The sequence below is a fragment of the Monodelphis domestica genome, chromosome 1 (assembly GCF_027887165.1).
Source record: "Monodelphis domestica isolate mMonDom1 chromosome 1, mMonDom1.pri, whole genome shotgun sequence".
Classification (NCBI taxonomy): domain Eukaryota; kingdom Metazoa; phylum Chordata; class Mammalia; order Didelphimorphia; family Didelphidae; genus Monodelphis; species Monodelphis domestica.
In genome coordinates, this window is record NC_077227.1 from 130,642,896 (window position 1) to 130,660,178 (window position 17,283).

Genomic DNA, 17,283 nt, shown 5'->3' on the forward strand with positions numbered 1-17,283 from the left:
TCTATAAAGAAATAGAAAATAAATTACAAAGGGACTAGGTTGCTTTATCAAGATCACACAGTGAAAGAAGTAGAGCTTGAAACCAAATTGACTAGGTCACTATTCTTTCTATTGGACTAAATGACTATTCCCAGTGCTATTATCTTCATGTACCAGCTGAACAAAGGAATACTTTTAGACAGGATCTTCCCTTGAAATCATTTTCAAGTAGCTGTCTATTTATGAAGGTAAGGTTGCCTTTTGTTTTTAACTAAAGCTCATTTATAACTTTGGAGGATTTGCTTATTGAGCCTTTAGCTTCTTCAGGGGCCATTGCATATATCAGCACAGCATCCCCCCAAAGCTGATAATCAGAAATCCATGAAGGACTGTGAAAAGATACAGACTGAATAAAGCATGGCTGACTAATAAGGACTGGTAGCAGAATAAATAATAGCAATAACAACAACCATTCCCATTGCCTTGACTGTCCATATTTACTACCATTCCCTCTCTTACTCTTGATTGATTGATAATCATATCTAAGTTGCCACTACTTCTATGAAGGAACTATTTTGCCTCATGACACCACTCAGCAAGTCTGGTATTTTGACCCAAAAGGTATCTAAGTTTATGTTCCCTGTCCTAAAAACTGCTCCATGATCTCTCCTATCCATCTTCATCAGACACTTTCAGTTACAGTGATTCCACATGGGAATTACATTCCTGAGACTTCCATAATATGTGAGAAGTGTTATATTTATTATTTATATATATTTTAAGCCTTTAGAAATCCTTCCCACTCGCCTATAAATCTTTTCCACAGTCTTATTAACCTACAGTCACTGAGCCAATCAGCATCCAGGAAACAGAACACAGCACTGTGGTTGGTCATCTTTCATTCCATTAACCAATAGTGTGCCTCAATAAGTGTAACTCTGTGATACATAATTATATATATGTACATATGTATGTGTGTTTTAAAAATCTGCAACACAGTGAGATAAGTGAAGCTGAGATAAGCGAACCTCAATATAGTAAGGGATGACAGTATTTCCAATTCTACCTTATCTTTACATAATGCCTTCTGGAACTCCTGTTCTATTATTAACAAAGTATCTTCTTTCCAGATATCACTTTGCATCTATTTCCGTATGATTTTCAATAAACATATTACTTTTTCACAATATAAACTTGTGGGAGGAGAAGATTGACTTTCTTCTTCATACAGAAAAACAATCACAGTTCCTTACAGATAATATGTACTTAAAATTTTTGGATGATTTTAAATATAATTGTTTATATCTTACAAAGTGATTTCCTCAAATAACACTGAGGTATACAGTATAAATAGAGGGTGTCCCAAAAGTCTTTGTTCAGTTTTAAGCTTTAATAGCTTCAAAGGTATGTAATTTACAAACTGAAAAAAAAATCTGGCTTGAAGTCAGTTATTTGTGTTTTAAATATTAATTTTTAATTAAAATTCAACATAACAAACTGCCTTACATTATACAATATTTTAGTCAATTTTTGAGCTTTGAAAACTTTTGTCAGCTTAAATGATTATATTTGTAATCCCAGGTTTGGATGCCTACATGACAAAGTCTAATGTAGATAAATAGGCTGGGTGAGGGAACCAAATGTGAAGATCTCCTCTACAAATCTCCAAGTCTTTGAACATGTCACCCAGAAACTTTTGGTAAACAAAATATAATAATAAATAAAAATAAATAAATATATTTTTATTTATATATATTTTAAGCCTTTAGAAATCCTTCTAAAATAAATAAAAATAAATAAATAAAAATAAAAAAATATAATAATGGGGTATCCCCCTATTTAAAATTAATTAAAAATACATTCTTTTACTTTCAAATTATGCTTATTTAAAAATAATAAATCATCATCATTTATTCTTCTGATGTTATTAAAGCTAAAATAGTATATGAAGAATTTTAGGACAGTCTGTATTGTTAAGCTTCCTGCATGGATAAGAGAATTTAATCTCAAAAATGTCAAGTAAATTGTTGATGATCAAATAACTCATAATTTCAAAACTAATATCTAAACTCAGCTGCTATATAGCATTTTCACTGTCCACAACCACCTAAGTTCCATATAGCAATGAAATCACAGGTTGTACCTAATGGCATTATCATCAATAACAGCAAATAATAACAATTTGAAAACACAATACCTTAAAATAATTTATAAATAATTTCAGTACTTTCATACAATAATTGTATCATAAATATTCTATCAAAAATGCTCAGTTCTTCAAAGTCTTTATGATTTCCTCAGTTCAGACAATCATCCAAAAGTTTTAGTGCATTAAGTGATAGGTTCTCATATGCTTAATTTCCAAAAACTCTATTGTAATGCTCACTTGTCTGGATCTGTTCCTGTGTCTGGGCAGAAACAAAAGCAGGTAAGGCTACATATTAGTTTTCAGACTGAGATCAAGGCTATCCCAAACCAGAGGTTGTAGGATCTGGAGGAAATGACACTGATTTTCCCCTTCCTTCTTTACTCTTCACATTTATGAACATATGAAATTAGTTAAAATACAAAAGAACAGAAAATGATAATAAATCACAACAAAAATGGCCTGTGTAAAAGAGATCATAGATGTTTCATGGGTCATGATAGTGGAGTTATAAAATACAAATCAGATAGATACTTTTTTTAGAAGAATCATAGAATTTAGACTATAAAGGGACCTTAGTTGATGACTCATATTAAAAAAATCACCACTATGACATATTTCATATGTTTAAAGAGCTTTAATAGAAGGGAGAATCTATTACTGTATTCCTCTTTTTACCCTATCTTTTATTCTTTAACTCACTCAATACTCTTTAAAACAATCTTCAAAGCTTAAACATGACTTTGTTACCCTGTTGGAGGCTTAGCTCCAATGCCAGCATTTCCTTTGTTCAGGTGTGAAGGAACAAAATGAAGCAATCAAAAGAAATCAGATATTTCCCAATTGACAAATGGTCAAAGCATATGAACAGGAAATCCTCAGATGGAGAAATTAAAACTATCTTTAGTCTTCTGAAAATATGTTTCAAGTCACTATTGATTAGAGAAATGCAAATTAAAACAAATTTGATGCACTACCTCACAGCCGTCAGACCAGCTGACATGTCAAAAGTAGAAAATGATAAATGCTGGGGTGGAAAAATTGAGACACTAATATACTGCTGGTAGAGCTGTGAACTGATAAAACCATGGCCAAAATGCCATCAAACTGTGTATACCCTGTGACCCAGCAATATCACTACTAGATTAGTATCCCAAAGAGTTTAAAGACTGGAGGAAAAACCTACTTGAACAAAAATATTTATAGCTGCTCTTTTTGAGATGGCAAAGAACTGGAAACTGAAAGGATGTCCATCAATTGGGGAATGACTGAACAAGTTGTGGTGTATGCTTGTAATTGACTACTATGTGCTAAAAGAAATAACATACAAGATTATCACAAAAAACAAACCAACCTGGAAAGACATATATGAAGTAATGCAATGTGAAATGAGCAGGACAAGAATGCTGCACACAATAAAAATAATAATGCATGAAAATCAACTGTGAATGACAGCTATTATCCAGAGACTCAAGCCAAAAAAAAAATACATATATATATATATATATATATATACATTGCCATAGAAAGAACAAATAGTCTGAATGCAAATTGAAACATACTGTTCTTTGGCTAATTTACTCTAATATTTTGCCCAGTGTAAGCAATATGTGTGTTCTTTCACAACATGATAAACATGGAACTGTAATATATGACAATATATGTAAAACCTATGTCATATGACGTGCCTTCTTGGGGATGGGAGATAAATGAGAGGTAGAGAGATAACATGTATTGCAAATATCAGAAAATGAATATTAAATAATTCTATTGACAGAAATTGGGTATTTAACAAAAGAGAATTACTTTGAACTTTTATCTTTTTTGCATGTTCATTTCAGTCACATCCAACCCTTTGTAATCCCTCTTGGAGTTTTTCTTGCCAAAAACATTAGAATTGTTTGCCATTTCCTTCTCCAGTTCATTTTATAGATGTGGAAACTGCAGCAAATAGGCTTAAATGCCCAGGCTCCCACAGCTACTAAGTGTCTGAGGCCAGATTTGAATTCAGGAAGATGAGTCTTCTTGATATCAGGCTTAACACTCTACCACCTAAATGTCTATTTTATATGAACATTGCAAAAATATACAATTAGATTATCCTGGAACCTACACTCTATGCTCAGTCCCCTTTATCCTCATCTGGGGACACATCTTGAATGGTCTTCAGTACCTACAAAATCTGAAAGTACAAAATTTCATGGGGTTGAGATATTTTATGTTCCAAAATTACCAGGAAGCCATGTCAGAGAAGCTGTAGCCAATTGGGTCTAAGAGTGAATTTGTCCTAAAAATATATGTTTACTAGGGGTGGAGGGCAGAGGGAAGAAAGCTTCATCATAGATGATGAGGCCAAATCTGGTCCCAGTACAGCTTTGTCCTAATCTCATACACACATACTCCAGTAGCACCCTACTACTGCAGAATCAAATGGAAAATTTTCTGTTAGGTTTTTAAAAGTCCTTCACAGTATGGTCCTTTACTCCCTTTCCAGTCTTTTGAAACTTTATTCCATTTCGCATACTCTAGAATACAGTGACACCAGGCAACTTGTTATTTCTCTCCCATGATGCTCTATCATCTGACTCTATTCCTTTTTCTTCTTGGATGTCTTCCATACTTGGAATATTCTTCCTCTTTATACCCTTTGACCCAGCTTCCCTGACTTTAAGACTCAACTCAAAACTCACCTTCTGTAAAATGCCTTTCATTGACCTTTCCTGAGTCATCTACCTCATTCTCCCCTACCCTTCTCACTGCTAGTGTTTTCTTTTCGATACTACTTTCAGCTTCAGTTGTACATATCTTAATACATAGTTATTTATATATTATGTAGCAATAAACATTTCCTAGAGATTTTATCTTAATTTTATGATGATTATTTGTTAAAAAACTAAAAGTGGGTGGGAGAGACAGAGACACAGAGACAGAGACTGAGGCCAGCTAGATAGCAGAGCCAGGGTCTCAGGCCACCCAGCCAGCTGGCTGCTCCAGGAGCAGCTGAGCAAGCCAGGAGCCAGACCATGTGATCTCCAGAGTCCACAATTGTCTTCATGACAATCCAACATGGCATGGAGTTTCCCAGCAAGGTGGACAGAGCTAGCAGATCCTATTATCTAAAAGAGTAATTGTTTATAGATAAAACAAAGCGCTCATTTCCATGCTGCCAGCCAGTTTTTACATCTAAATAAAAGAAGGGAGGATCTAACATAGCCTCAGAGAGAGACAGCTTGAACTTCAGCCCTAAAATCAAACTGTTTGAGCTTCAAAAATTAAGAGGCTTTTTGGGGACCAAGGCGGCATAAATTAGTATTAACTTTCCACCATTTTATGGAGTATCCCTAGTACTTAGTATCATATCCAAAACAAAGTCAATACTTAATAAATGCTTGTTGATTAACTTAAAGAATATTGCTTTATTCTTCCCTATTAAACTGTTATTACATCATCATATAGAACTTTCAAATTGTTCAAATACAGTTATCGTTTCTTTCTTTTTTCTGGATTGCATTTGTATTTCAGAGCTCCTATACTGGTAGACATTGGTCTGGATTATTTTGTTTGTTTCTTTTTACTCAGTAATTCTAGAAAGTTGTCTATTCTATTAAAGATCCCCACTTTTTTTTTTCATATAGGACAACACCAAGTAGTTTTTCAGGTTTTCAGAATAAGTAATTAAAGGAAACAACTTTTCAGAGTAAAGTAAGCCTAAATATTTTGCATTTTAGAATAGATCTCCTCTAGACTTTAATAGAAGTAACCAGGTCTTATGTGATCTTGACTGTAATTCCTTGGCACTGGAAACATTTCTCTGTATACTACAATATTTTTTCTTTGATGTGGGAAATATGTATATTAACTATGACATTCTTAGGATTTTCTCCTTGAGGCTTCCTTTTAAGCAGTAATTGGTGGATTATTTCCCTGACCTCTGGTTCCAATCTATATGGCCAATGTCATTTAAGATTTCTTGAAATATACTAGTTAGGATTTTTTTAAGACATGGTTTTCAAGGATATCAATGATTATTAAATCCTTTCTTTTTGAACTGTTTTCCAAGTCTGTTGTTTTTGATAATAGATATTTTATGTTTTCTTTGATTTTTTAATCTTTTTTTGCCCTTTCACAAACATATTGATTTCTGTTTGATCTATTTTAGTTTTCAAGGAATCCATTTCTTGCATAAGTTTTAACATTTCCTCTTCTAAGATATGTATTATGCTTCTAATTCTTTTCTTAAGTGTTTTTTTTAATTCTTGTTTCACTTCTTCTAGTCAGTGATATAATTAATGTGAAAATACATTTTTATTTCTTTTCCTGAGTTTCTTCTAGAAGTTTTAGATTTAGAGTTTGATTATTTGTCTTTCCAACTTTAGTTCCTTAATTGGAGGGTTGAGTTAGGGCCAAGTCTAACCCATTATCTACCTTTGGGTGGAGTCCTACTTAGTCTTGCTCTGTGCCCCCTGGATTCTTAAATTGATTTTCTATTGTCCTCTCCTTTTCCCCAGTCTCTTAGTTCTTACAGGTTCAAAAATTGTGATTTTCAAGAATCTTTCTTAGGTGTCAGAACTACATGTTAAGGACCTTAGTTGAATCTGGGCTGTCCTAGTTTGATGAGCACTGTAGCACTCTATTGTTGACTAATCAGCACCATACAATTTACCCCAAGACTTTCAAGGTCCCCACTCTGGAACTTTATCACATAAACTATCTACATTACACAGAACTTAGCAAGTTCCATGTGTTCTATTTCTAGTTATATGCTCAGCTTGCAGGAAAGATTACTTTTTCTATTAGTCCCTAAGCTACTAGCTGACCCTTTTTGAAGTTTGGGTTAGAAAATGCCATTCACTGTAGGTTCTCATTGGTTTAGATATTATATGAACATCAGGGTTTTGTTGAAGTGGGCATATGGGAGCTGAGGAGCTTGACTCTAGTTCAAATAGCTATATTGGCCATAAATATACTTATTTTTTAATAAGACCATACTAGACATATTTATCCTTTGCTCTTGCTGGCTTATTCTTTAGTACTCTTCTGTCTCTCTGTCACTGTCTCTATCTGTATGTCTTCCCATTCTTACTCCTCCTCCTCCCCTTCCCCATTGCTTAGACATTTCTCTATGTATCTATTATTGCTAGATTTGGGGGAAAGAGTTTTTATTGGATTTGTTGCCTTGTTTACCTTTAGAATTTAATTCTTAAGAGTTTTCCATTTTGCCTGACCTATTTTCTCCTTTTGAATAATTTTAGTACAAATCATTCTTCCTACCCTTTCTTTGAACAGATTGACATTTGCTTTTCTTTTGCTTTTTTACTTTTCTATTACTACCTGAAACCATTAACAACCCCCTCCAAGGCCCACCCAGGCTCCAGCTCATGGAATATCTCCCTTGCAACAATAATGTTGTCAAGCAAAATAAGTCATCATAGAAGTCATGTCTAAAGATTAATATCTCATTCTACACCTCTAGTTTGTCAATACTATGTTAAATTTACTCTAATAATTTGTTTAATTTACTCTACATTTAAAAAAAATTATGAATGACAGAAGTTCACTTTCTTTTTTTTTTTTAATATATTTTATTTGATCATTTCCAAGCATTATTCGTTAAAGACATAGATCATTTTCTTTTCCTCCCCCCCACCCCCCATAGCCGACGCGTAAGTCCACTGGGCATTAGATGTTTTCTTGATTTGAACCCATTGCTTTGTTGATAGTATTTGCATTAGAGTGTTCATTTAGAGTCTATCCTCTGTCATGTCCCCTCAGCCTCTGTATTCAGGCAGTTGCTTTTTCTCGGTGTTTCCACTCCCATAGTTTATCCTTTGCTTATGAATGGTGTTTTTTTCTCCTGGGTCCCTGCAAGTTGTTCAGGGACATTACACCACCACCAATGGAGAAGTCCATTACGTTCGATGATATCACAGTGTGTTTGTCTCTGTGTACAATGTTCTCCTGGTTCTGCTCCTCTCGCTCTGCATCACTTCCTGGAGGTTGTTCCAGTCTCCATGGAACTTCTCCACTTTATTATTCCTTTTAGCACAATAGTACTCCATCACCAACATATACCACAGTTTGTTCAGCCATTCCCCAATTGATGGGCATCCCCTCGTTTTCCAGTTTTGGGCCACCACAAAGAGCGCGGCTATGAATATTTTTGTACAAGTCTTTGTGTCCATTATCTCTTTGGGGTACAGACCCAGCAGTGCTATGGCTGGGTCAAAGGGTAGATATTCTTTTAGCACCCTTTGGGCATAGTTCCAAATTGCCCTCCAGAATGGTTGGATCAGTTCACAGCTCCACCAGCAATGAATTAATATCCCTATTTTGCCACATCCCCTCCAGCATTCATTACTTTCCTTTGCTGTTATGTTAGCCAATCTGCTAGGTGTGAGGTGATACCTCAGAGTTGTTTTGATTTGCATCTCTCTGATTATAAGAGATGTAGAACACTTCTTCATGTGCTTGTTAATAGTTTTGATTTCTTTATCTGAGAACTGCCTATCCATTTCCCTTGCCCATTTATCAATTGGAGAATGGCTTGATTTTTTGTACAATTGATTTAGCTCTTTATAAATATGAGTAATCAAACCTTTGTCAGAGGTTTCTATGAAGATTTTTTCCCAATTTGTTGTTTCCCTTCTGATTTTAGTTATATTGGTTTTGTTTGTACAAAAGCTTTTTAGTTTGATGTAGTCAAAATTATTTATTTTACATTTTGTGATTCTTTCTATATCTTGCTTGGTTTTAAAGCCTTTCCCCTCCCAAAGGTCTGACATGTATACTATTCTGTGTTTACCCAATTTACTTATGGTTTCCTTCTTTATGTTTAAGTCACTCACCCATTTTGAATTTATCTTGGTGTAGGGTGTGAGGTGTTGATCTATTCCTAGTCTCTCCCACACTGTCTTCCAATTTTCCCAGCAGTTTTTATCGAATAGTGGATTTTTGTCCCAAAAGCTGGGATCTTTGGGTTTATCGTATACTGTCTTGCTGAGGTCACTTTCCCCCAGTCTATTCCACTGATCTTCCTTTCTGTTTCTTAGCCAGTACCAAATTGTTTTGATGACTGCTGCTTTGTAATATAGTTTTAGGTCAGGGACTGCAAGGCCCCCATCATATGTGTTTTTTTTCATTATTTCCCTGGATATCCTTGATCTTTTGTTCTTCCAAATGAAGTTTGTTATGGCTTTTTCTAAATCAGTGAAGAAGTATTTTGGTAGTTCAATGGGTATGGCACTAAATAGATAAATAAGTTTGGGTAGGATGGTCATTTTTATTATATTGGCTCGTCCTATCCATGAGCAGTTAATGTTTTTCCATTTGTTCAAGTCTAGTTTTAGTTGTGTGGCGAGTGTTTTGTAGTTGTGTTCATATAGTTCCTGTGTTTGTCTTGGGAGGTAGATTCCTAGGTATTTTATTTTGTCTAAGGTGATTTTGAATGGGATTTCTCTTTCTAGTTCTTGCTGCTGAGCTGTGTTGGAGATATATAGAAAAGCTGATGATTTATGTGGGTTTATTTTGTATCCTGCAACTTTGCTAAAGTTGTTGATTATTTCAATTAGCTTTTTGGTTGAATCTCTAGGATTCTTTAAGTAGACCATCATGTCATCCGCAAAGAGTGATAACTTGGTCTCCTCCTTGCCTATTTTGATGCCTTCAATTCCTTTATCTTCTCTAATTGCTACTGCTAGTGTTTCTAGTACAATGTCAAATAGTAGAGGTGATAATGGGCATCCTTGTTTCACTCCTGATCTTATTGGGAATGCATCTAGTTTATCCCCATTGCAGATGATATTAGCTGTTGGTTTTAGATAAATACTGTTTATTATTTTTAGGAATGACCCTTCTATTCCTATGCTTTCTAGTGTTTTTAATAGGAATGGGTGTTGTATTTTATCAAAGGCTTTTTCTGCATCTATTGAAATAATCATGTGATTCTTGCTAGTTTGCTTGTTGATGTGGTCAATTATGTGGATGGTTTTCCTAATGTTGAACCAGCCCTGCATCCCTGGTATGAATCCTACTTGATCATGGTGAATGATCCTTCTGATCACTTGCTGGAGTCTTTTTGCTAGTATCCTATTTAAGATTTTTGCATCTATATTCATTAAGGAGATTGGCCTATAGTTTTCTTTCTCTGTTTTTGACCTGCCTGGTTTTGGAATCAGTACCATGTTTGTGTCGTAAAAGGAGTTTGGTAGAACTCCCTCTTTGCTTATTATGTCAAATACTTTGTATAGTATTGGGATTAACTGTTCTCTGAATGTTTGATAGAATTCACAGGTGAATCCATCAGGCCCTGGGGACTTTTTCTTAGGAAGTTCTTTGATGGCTTGTTGGATTTCAATTTCTGATATGGGATTATTTAGGAATTCTATTTCCTCTTCTGTTAGTCTAGGCAGTTTGTATTTTTGTATATATTCATCCATTTCTCCTAAATTGGTGTATTTATTGCCATATAATTGGGCAAAGTAATTTCTAATGATTGCCTTAATTTCCTCCTCATTGGAGGTGCTGTCCCCCTTTTCATCTTTAATGCTGTGAATTTGCTTTTCTTCCTTCCTTTTTTTAACTAGATTGACCAGTACCTTGTCTATTTTGTTTGTTTTTTCAAAGTACCAGCTTCTTGTCTCATTTATTAAATCAATTGTTCTATCACTTTCGATTTTATTAATTTCTCCCTTAATTTTTAGGATTTCTAATTTGGTTTTCTGCTGGGGGTTTTTAATTTGATCGCTTTCCAGTTTTTTCATTTACATTTCCAATTGATTGATCTCTGCTCTCCCTTGTTTGTTAATATAAGCATTCAGGGATATGAATTTACCTCTGATTACCACTTTGGCTGCATCCCAAAAGGTTTGAAAGGATGTTTCGCCATTGTCATTTTCCTCGATGAAATTATTAATTGTTTCTATGATTTCTTCTTTAACTAAACGGTTTTGGAGTATCATATTGTTTAATTTCCAATTGGTTTTAGATTTGGTTTTCCATGTACCATTACTAATCATTATTTTTATTGCCTTGTGGTCTGAGAAGGCTGCATTCATTATTTCTGCTTTTCTGCATTTGTGTGCTATGTTTCTGTGACCTAATGTATGGTCAATTTTTGTGAATGTGCCATGTGGTGCTGAGAAGAAGGTGTATTCCTTTTTATCCCTATTTATTTTTCTCCATATGTCTATTAATTCTAATTTTTCTAAGATTTCATTCACTTCTTTTACCTCTTTCTTATTTATTTTTTGATTTGATTTATCTAAATTTGATAATGGTTGGTTTAAGTCTCCCACTAGTATGGTTTTATTGTCTATTTCTTCCTTCAATTCTCCTAGTTTCTCCATTAGAAATTTGGGTGCTATATTATTTGGTGCATACATATTGATTAATGATATTTCCTCATTGTCTATAGTCCCTTTTAACAAAATATAATTACCTTCCCTATCCCTTTTGATCAGGTCTATTTTTGCATTGGCTTTATCAGATATCATGATTACCACTCCTGCCTTCTTTCTATCAGTTGAAGCCCAGAAGGTCTTACTCCATCCTTTAATTCTGACCTTGTGGGTGTCAACCCGCCTCATGTGTGTTTCTTGAAGACAACATATGGTAGGGTTTTGGATTCTAATCCATTCTGCTATTTGTCTACGTTTTATGGGTGAGTTCATCCCATTCACGTTCAAAGTTATGATTGTCATTTGTGGACTCCCTGGCATTTTGATTGCCTTCCCTAATTCTAACCTTTTCTTCTTTGGCTCTACCTTTTAGTCCAGTGATTTACTTTGAAACAGTCCCCCTTGTCCCCTCCCTTGATGTTTCCCTTTTTAGTCCCTCCCTTTTTGTTCCCTCCCCCTCCCCCCTCTCTTTCCCTCCCTTTTTGTTCTCCCTCTCCCCCTCCCCCCCTTGGTTTTCCCTTCTCCTTACCCTTGTTGGGTAAGATAGAATTCAAGATCCCAATGGATCTGGATGTTTTTCCCTCTCAGAGCTGATTTCCCTGAGATTGAGGTTTAAGTAACCCCCCCCCCTCTTCCTCTCCTTCTTATAGGAGTTTTCTTCCCCTCCCCTTCCCATATGAATCTTTGTGTGAGAATGATTATTCTATTTGGTCTTTCTTTACCCCCTATTTATACATTACATTTTTTCCCCCACATGTTAGTATACATAGGTTGATATAAATGTAGTCCTTATAGAAGAGAGTTTGAGTAAAAGAAGAAGATAACATTTTCCCCTTTCCTTAATATTTACCTTTTCAGGTATTCCTTGCTCTTTGATTTTCGGTATCAAACTTTCCACAGAGCTCTGGTCTTTTCTTTGCAAAAAGTTGGAAGTCTTCTATTTTGTTGAATGCCCATACTTTCCCTTGGAAGTATATAGTCAGTTTTGCTGGGTAGCTGATTCTTGGTTGGAGACCCAGCTCTCTTGCCTTTTTGAAGATCATGTTCCATGCCTTACGATCATTCAGAGTAGAACTTGCAAGGTCTTGGGTGACCCTGATTGGCATTCCTTTATATCTAAATTGTCTTTTTCTGGCTTCCTGTAGGATTTTTTCTTTTGTTTGATAGCTTTGGAATTTGGCAATTACATTCCTGGGAGTTGTCTTTTGGGGGTTTAGTGTAGAAGGTGTTCTGTGAGCTCTGTCAGTGGCTGTATTGCCCCCTTGTTCTAGAATCTCTGGGCAATTTTCTTTGATTATATCTTGTATCACCATGTCCAGTTTGGTGTTTATTTCTGGCTTTTCTGGGAGTCCAATTATTCTTAAATTATCCCTTCTCCCCCTATTTTCCAGATCTATCACCTTGTTGGTGAGATATTTTATGTTCTCTTCTAATTTCTTGGTATTTTGGCTTTGCTTTATTGATTCTTGCTCTTTTACACGATCGTTGTCTTCCAGCTGCCTGATTCTGGCCTTTAAAGCCTGGTTTTCTTTTACAGTTTGGTCAAACTGGTTTTGTAGATGCGTGAATTTCTTTTGCATTATTTCCAACTTTTCCTCCCAGAAGGCTTCCATCTTTTTGGTCATTTCTGATTCAAATTCTTCATAGGTTTGTGGAGAGTTTCCATTTCCTTTGGAAGGTTTTGGAGCATTTTCTTTTATATTATCTTCTGTCTGCTCTGTATTTTGTATTTTGGCTCCATAGAATGTGTCCAAAGTCGCCCCTTTCTTCTTATTTTTCTTGGTATTTTGGGGCTTCTGTGGTTCTGTGGAGTTTGCCATTTCTGAATGTGGAGGATTAGCTTTTCTTATCTCTGGTGATCCGAGGCTTTAGTCCTGGGCAGATGTTGGTTCTATGAGCTTTCCCTGGGTTAAACTGAATATGCCTCACTGGAACTGGAATGGAAGGGTCAGACCACGAGGCCACACTCTCCCCCTAGCTCGCTTTCAGGAAGTTGCCTTCAGAATCGCTGGCCGTGAGGCTGTTTCGTAGGCCTGCGGGGGGATGGGCTGCAGCTTTCCCAAGCTCTAGGGCAAGGACTTTCACTGCGACTTGGATAGCAGGATCCAGCCCATGAGGCTGTCTTGCCCGCCCTGAGGGTTGCTGTTGTTTCGACCAGCTCTCTGCAGCGGAAGCCCCAGGCAGTAACTTTCACCGGGACTGTAGAAGGCCCTGAGGGTTCTGCTCTCTGAGCCCGGCGGGGCTGCGGCTTCCCGGAGCCTTGGACTCTGCGCTCCTACCCCTGAGGTCCGAGTGATCTCGGGTTCTGGCTTTTAAGGGGAGCCGTACCTTTTGAACCGGGTCCAGGTCCAGGAGGAGGGTTCCCAGGGTCTGTGCTGTTGATCGTTTTGAATTTCGGCGCCTTAGGAGCTTATCGTTTGAGATCGGTCGGGAAGGGTTTTCAGGAGATCTGAGCTTTAGCTTTCTCTAAGCCGCCATCTTAACCGGAAGTCAGAAGTTCACTTTCATATACAAACTCTTCTTATTTTTCTCTGTATATTGAAAGAGTAGTATTATCTGCTAATTGCTAAAATTTGTTGGCCAGTACTAGTTCTTTCAATAGCTAGAAGAATTATCCTTTCATTTTTCTCGTACTCAGGTGCCTCCCTGAATAGGAATCACAGACTTTATGAATCACAGACTTTTTCAGAATTTGAAGAGGACATAATAGCCTTCTAGTCTCCTTTATTGTAGAAATTGTCTCTTCTGTAACAAAACCAGGAAGTGATAATCCAACATTGCTCAAAGACTTTCAATGAGGGGGGACCCACCATAAGTTATGTTAGCACATTCTTCTTTTTAGATTGCTGTTAGGAAGTTTATACTTAAGATTATTTTTTTTTCAATTTTTACCCATTGCTTCCAAAGATTCTCTCAGCAAAATGATTTGCATTTTACCTTCCTTATACACAAAGTAAGACTGTACAAATTGTTTCACAAATGAAATTCTTAGTGATAAAGTTTTAGGAATGTTTTATCACTTTATTAGTTTAGTCCAGCAAACAATAAATTGATGGTCAGTGATCTCTCTGTGATCAAAGACACCATGAAAACATCCTGGCAAATTACTGATAAGAGAAAGGCAATCCCTGATTGGTGGACATTTAATGAGGAGGTGGAGTAAGAGCTCTCAGGTTTTCCCAATTATTTCATGTTTGAGAAGGGAAATTAACTGAGGAACAAAGGAAGTCTGTTCATAAAGTTTCACCTGTCTAGTAATCTGAGCAAGAAAAACCACTTAATTCAGGATCAATTTCTTCTTCATGAGCCAGGTTGACCCAAACTTTTAATTGGAAAAGCAGACTCAAGGGTGACCCTTTCTAGATAATTCAGTTTGGCTTTTGTTTACAGAATAAAGAGAGAGAACCCAGCCTAGATCTTGAAAGGAACAGGCATGTGATGACATACCTCAGATAGAATGGGAGAGGTCTGTCTAAAAACTAGACTATAAAGTGGGGGTTCATAAAAGAGAATATTGCATTTGAATATTACTAATCAAATGATAACACCATTAATATTAAATTTCCTCAATACACATCCACACAAACAGTTCAATGGCTAAATTTTAAGGTGCTTATGTGAATGTCCTGCTGGCTTCTTAAGAAAATTATGAAATTAGACACTGATTTTTGTCAGTAGATGTAAGCACTCTCTTATGTCACCTAGAAGCAACTGCCAAAACTACCACATATCCTGTTCATGTGTTTATTAATGTATGCTAATTAGTACTGTTAATGAGAATTCTAACAGAAGGGTAATAAGCAGGATCCTGATGCAAATTGTTCTTCCTCTGATTTTTTTTTTTCTTTTTGGCAATGAATTGATTAGGGTCTGAAATGAAGCAAATGTAATATCTGTCAAACTACCATAAATACAGAAAGGAAACTACAGAAGTGATTCCTCCCCACACCCTCACCCCCTGTTCTCAGTTTCCTGGGCATTCATTTCATTGTAATATGGATTTATTCAGCACTGAGCTGGGAAGCCAGCACAATAAAAATGACTAAATGCAATCATAAAAATTAAACCTCCTTTACGCTGGACTATGCTGTTTATTACCTATCTCTATCCTCTTTCTGATTCTTAATAGAAACAAATAAGTGTTTGTAAATGATTCAGAGACATTTCATCTTTGTCTGTGTTTACATCTGGCTAGGTTTAGATGCTCTGCTTAAGATGAATTATATAAATTCTATAAATATCTATATAAATATCTAGTATTAGATATTCCCATAAGTTGAAAAAATTGACAGTCTGCTTGTGCCTCCTCTCATTTCCTCCTTCCATCTCCAAGTCTCTCTTTCTTATCTTACCTTTTCTCTTTCTATTTATCTCTCACACCCGCTTTTTCCCATCTAAGTTTTAATACTTCTTTTTACTACCACTCGGGAATCTCTGCGTAGCTCTGGTTGGCTATACCTCCTGAATCTCTGCATGGAGATGAAACACTGCCTGCTTTTTCACAAAGATTGGTTGACTTATCTCAAGGTCAAATCTGTTTTGCTATTCTCTTTTTCTCTACTTTATTTGGAAAGGGGTGGAGGTTGGGGACTGTGATTTCATTGCTATGGCAGAACTCCCAGTCTGTAAACTCCCTCCACAAATGTAGATCAAAAACTAGTCTGAAGCATGCAGTCCTTGAAAATTCCCTGTGGACACTAAGAAGGTAAGTAACTTGCATAATTAATCAATGAAATCTTCTTAAGTGTCTTTCCTTTGTCTATCACCCTGTTAAACCCTAGGAGACACAAAGATAAAAGATAAATAGTCAATTCCTTAAAATTCTTACATTCTAAAAAGGGTGACTATACACACACACACACACACACACACACACACACACACACACATATATATATATATATATATATTTTTTTTTTTTACTGGATGATATAAGCCGTACAAATCAGATTCATGGTGACTTTGGAAAAGACCCTAGCATCTGTGAGAATCAGGAAAGCCTCTCATCAAAGGGAACATCTGAACCATCTTGAAGGAAACCCATTTCAAAAAGGAGATGAAGAGGGGAAATATTCTAGATATAGAGTACTTGCAATGCAAATACACAAAGATTAGAGATGGAGTATCATGTATGAGAAATAGTATAACTAAACTATACAGATAATAGAGTCAAGTAGATTTTTAGTTGGATAGAACTGGAAGGGCTTTAAAATGCCAAACAAAGGAATTCATATCTGGACTAGTGGAGTTTATTGAATGAGAGAATAGGCCCGATTTACCTTTAGAAGAATCACTTTTGGTCGTTATGTGGCAGAAGCAACAGAGATAGGACTTGAAACAAAGAGTAATGTCTCCAGATTGTTTTCCATTCACCAAGGGTTTTCCCTTGTAACATCTGCATTTGACTGGATACTATTACTTAGTCTCCTAAAATCCCTTGCAAACACCAAAATAACAAACACTAGAAAAAAGAAAATGTTTATCACATATAACCAAGATTACAGAAGAAACTTACAAATGTCTATAGATAATGAGGAAAATAGTTCCCATCTTCCCATATTTTTTAATGATTTTTTAACCCTTACCTTCCATATTATAATCAATACTGGGTATTGGTTCTAAGGCAGAAGAGTGACAAGGGCTAGGCAATGGGGGTTAAGTGACTTGTCCAGAGTCACACAGCTAGGAAGTGTCTGAGGCAGGACACTTGAACCCAGGACCTCCTGTCTCTAGGTCTGACTCTCAGTCCACTGAGTCACCCAG

At 36.0% G+C, this 17,283-nt stretch overlaps 1 protein-coding gene across 1 annotated transcript in view; it reads right to left on the reverse strand.

The window, feature by feature from the left end:
- Positions 1–17,283, reverse strand: part of AGBL1 (AGBL carboxypeptidase 1) — a 1,041,995-nt gene that overhangs the window by 395,030 nt on the left and 629,682 nt on the right. The gene's annotated exons all lie outside the window — the stretch shown is intronic.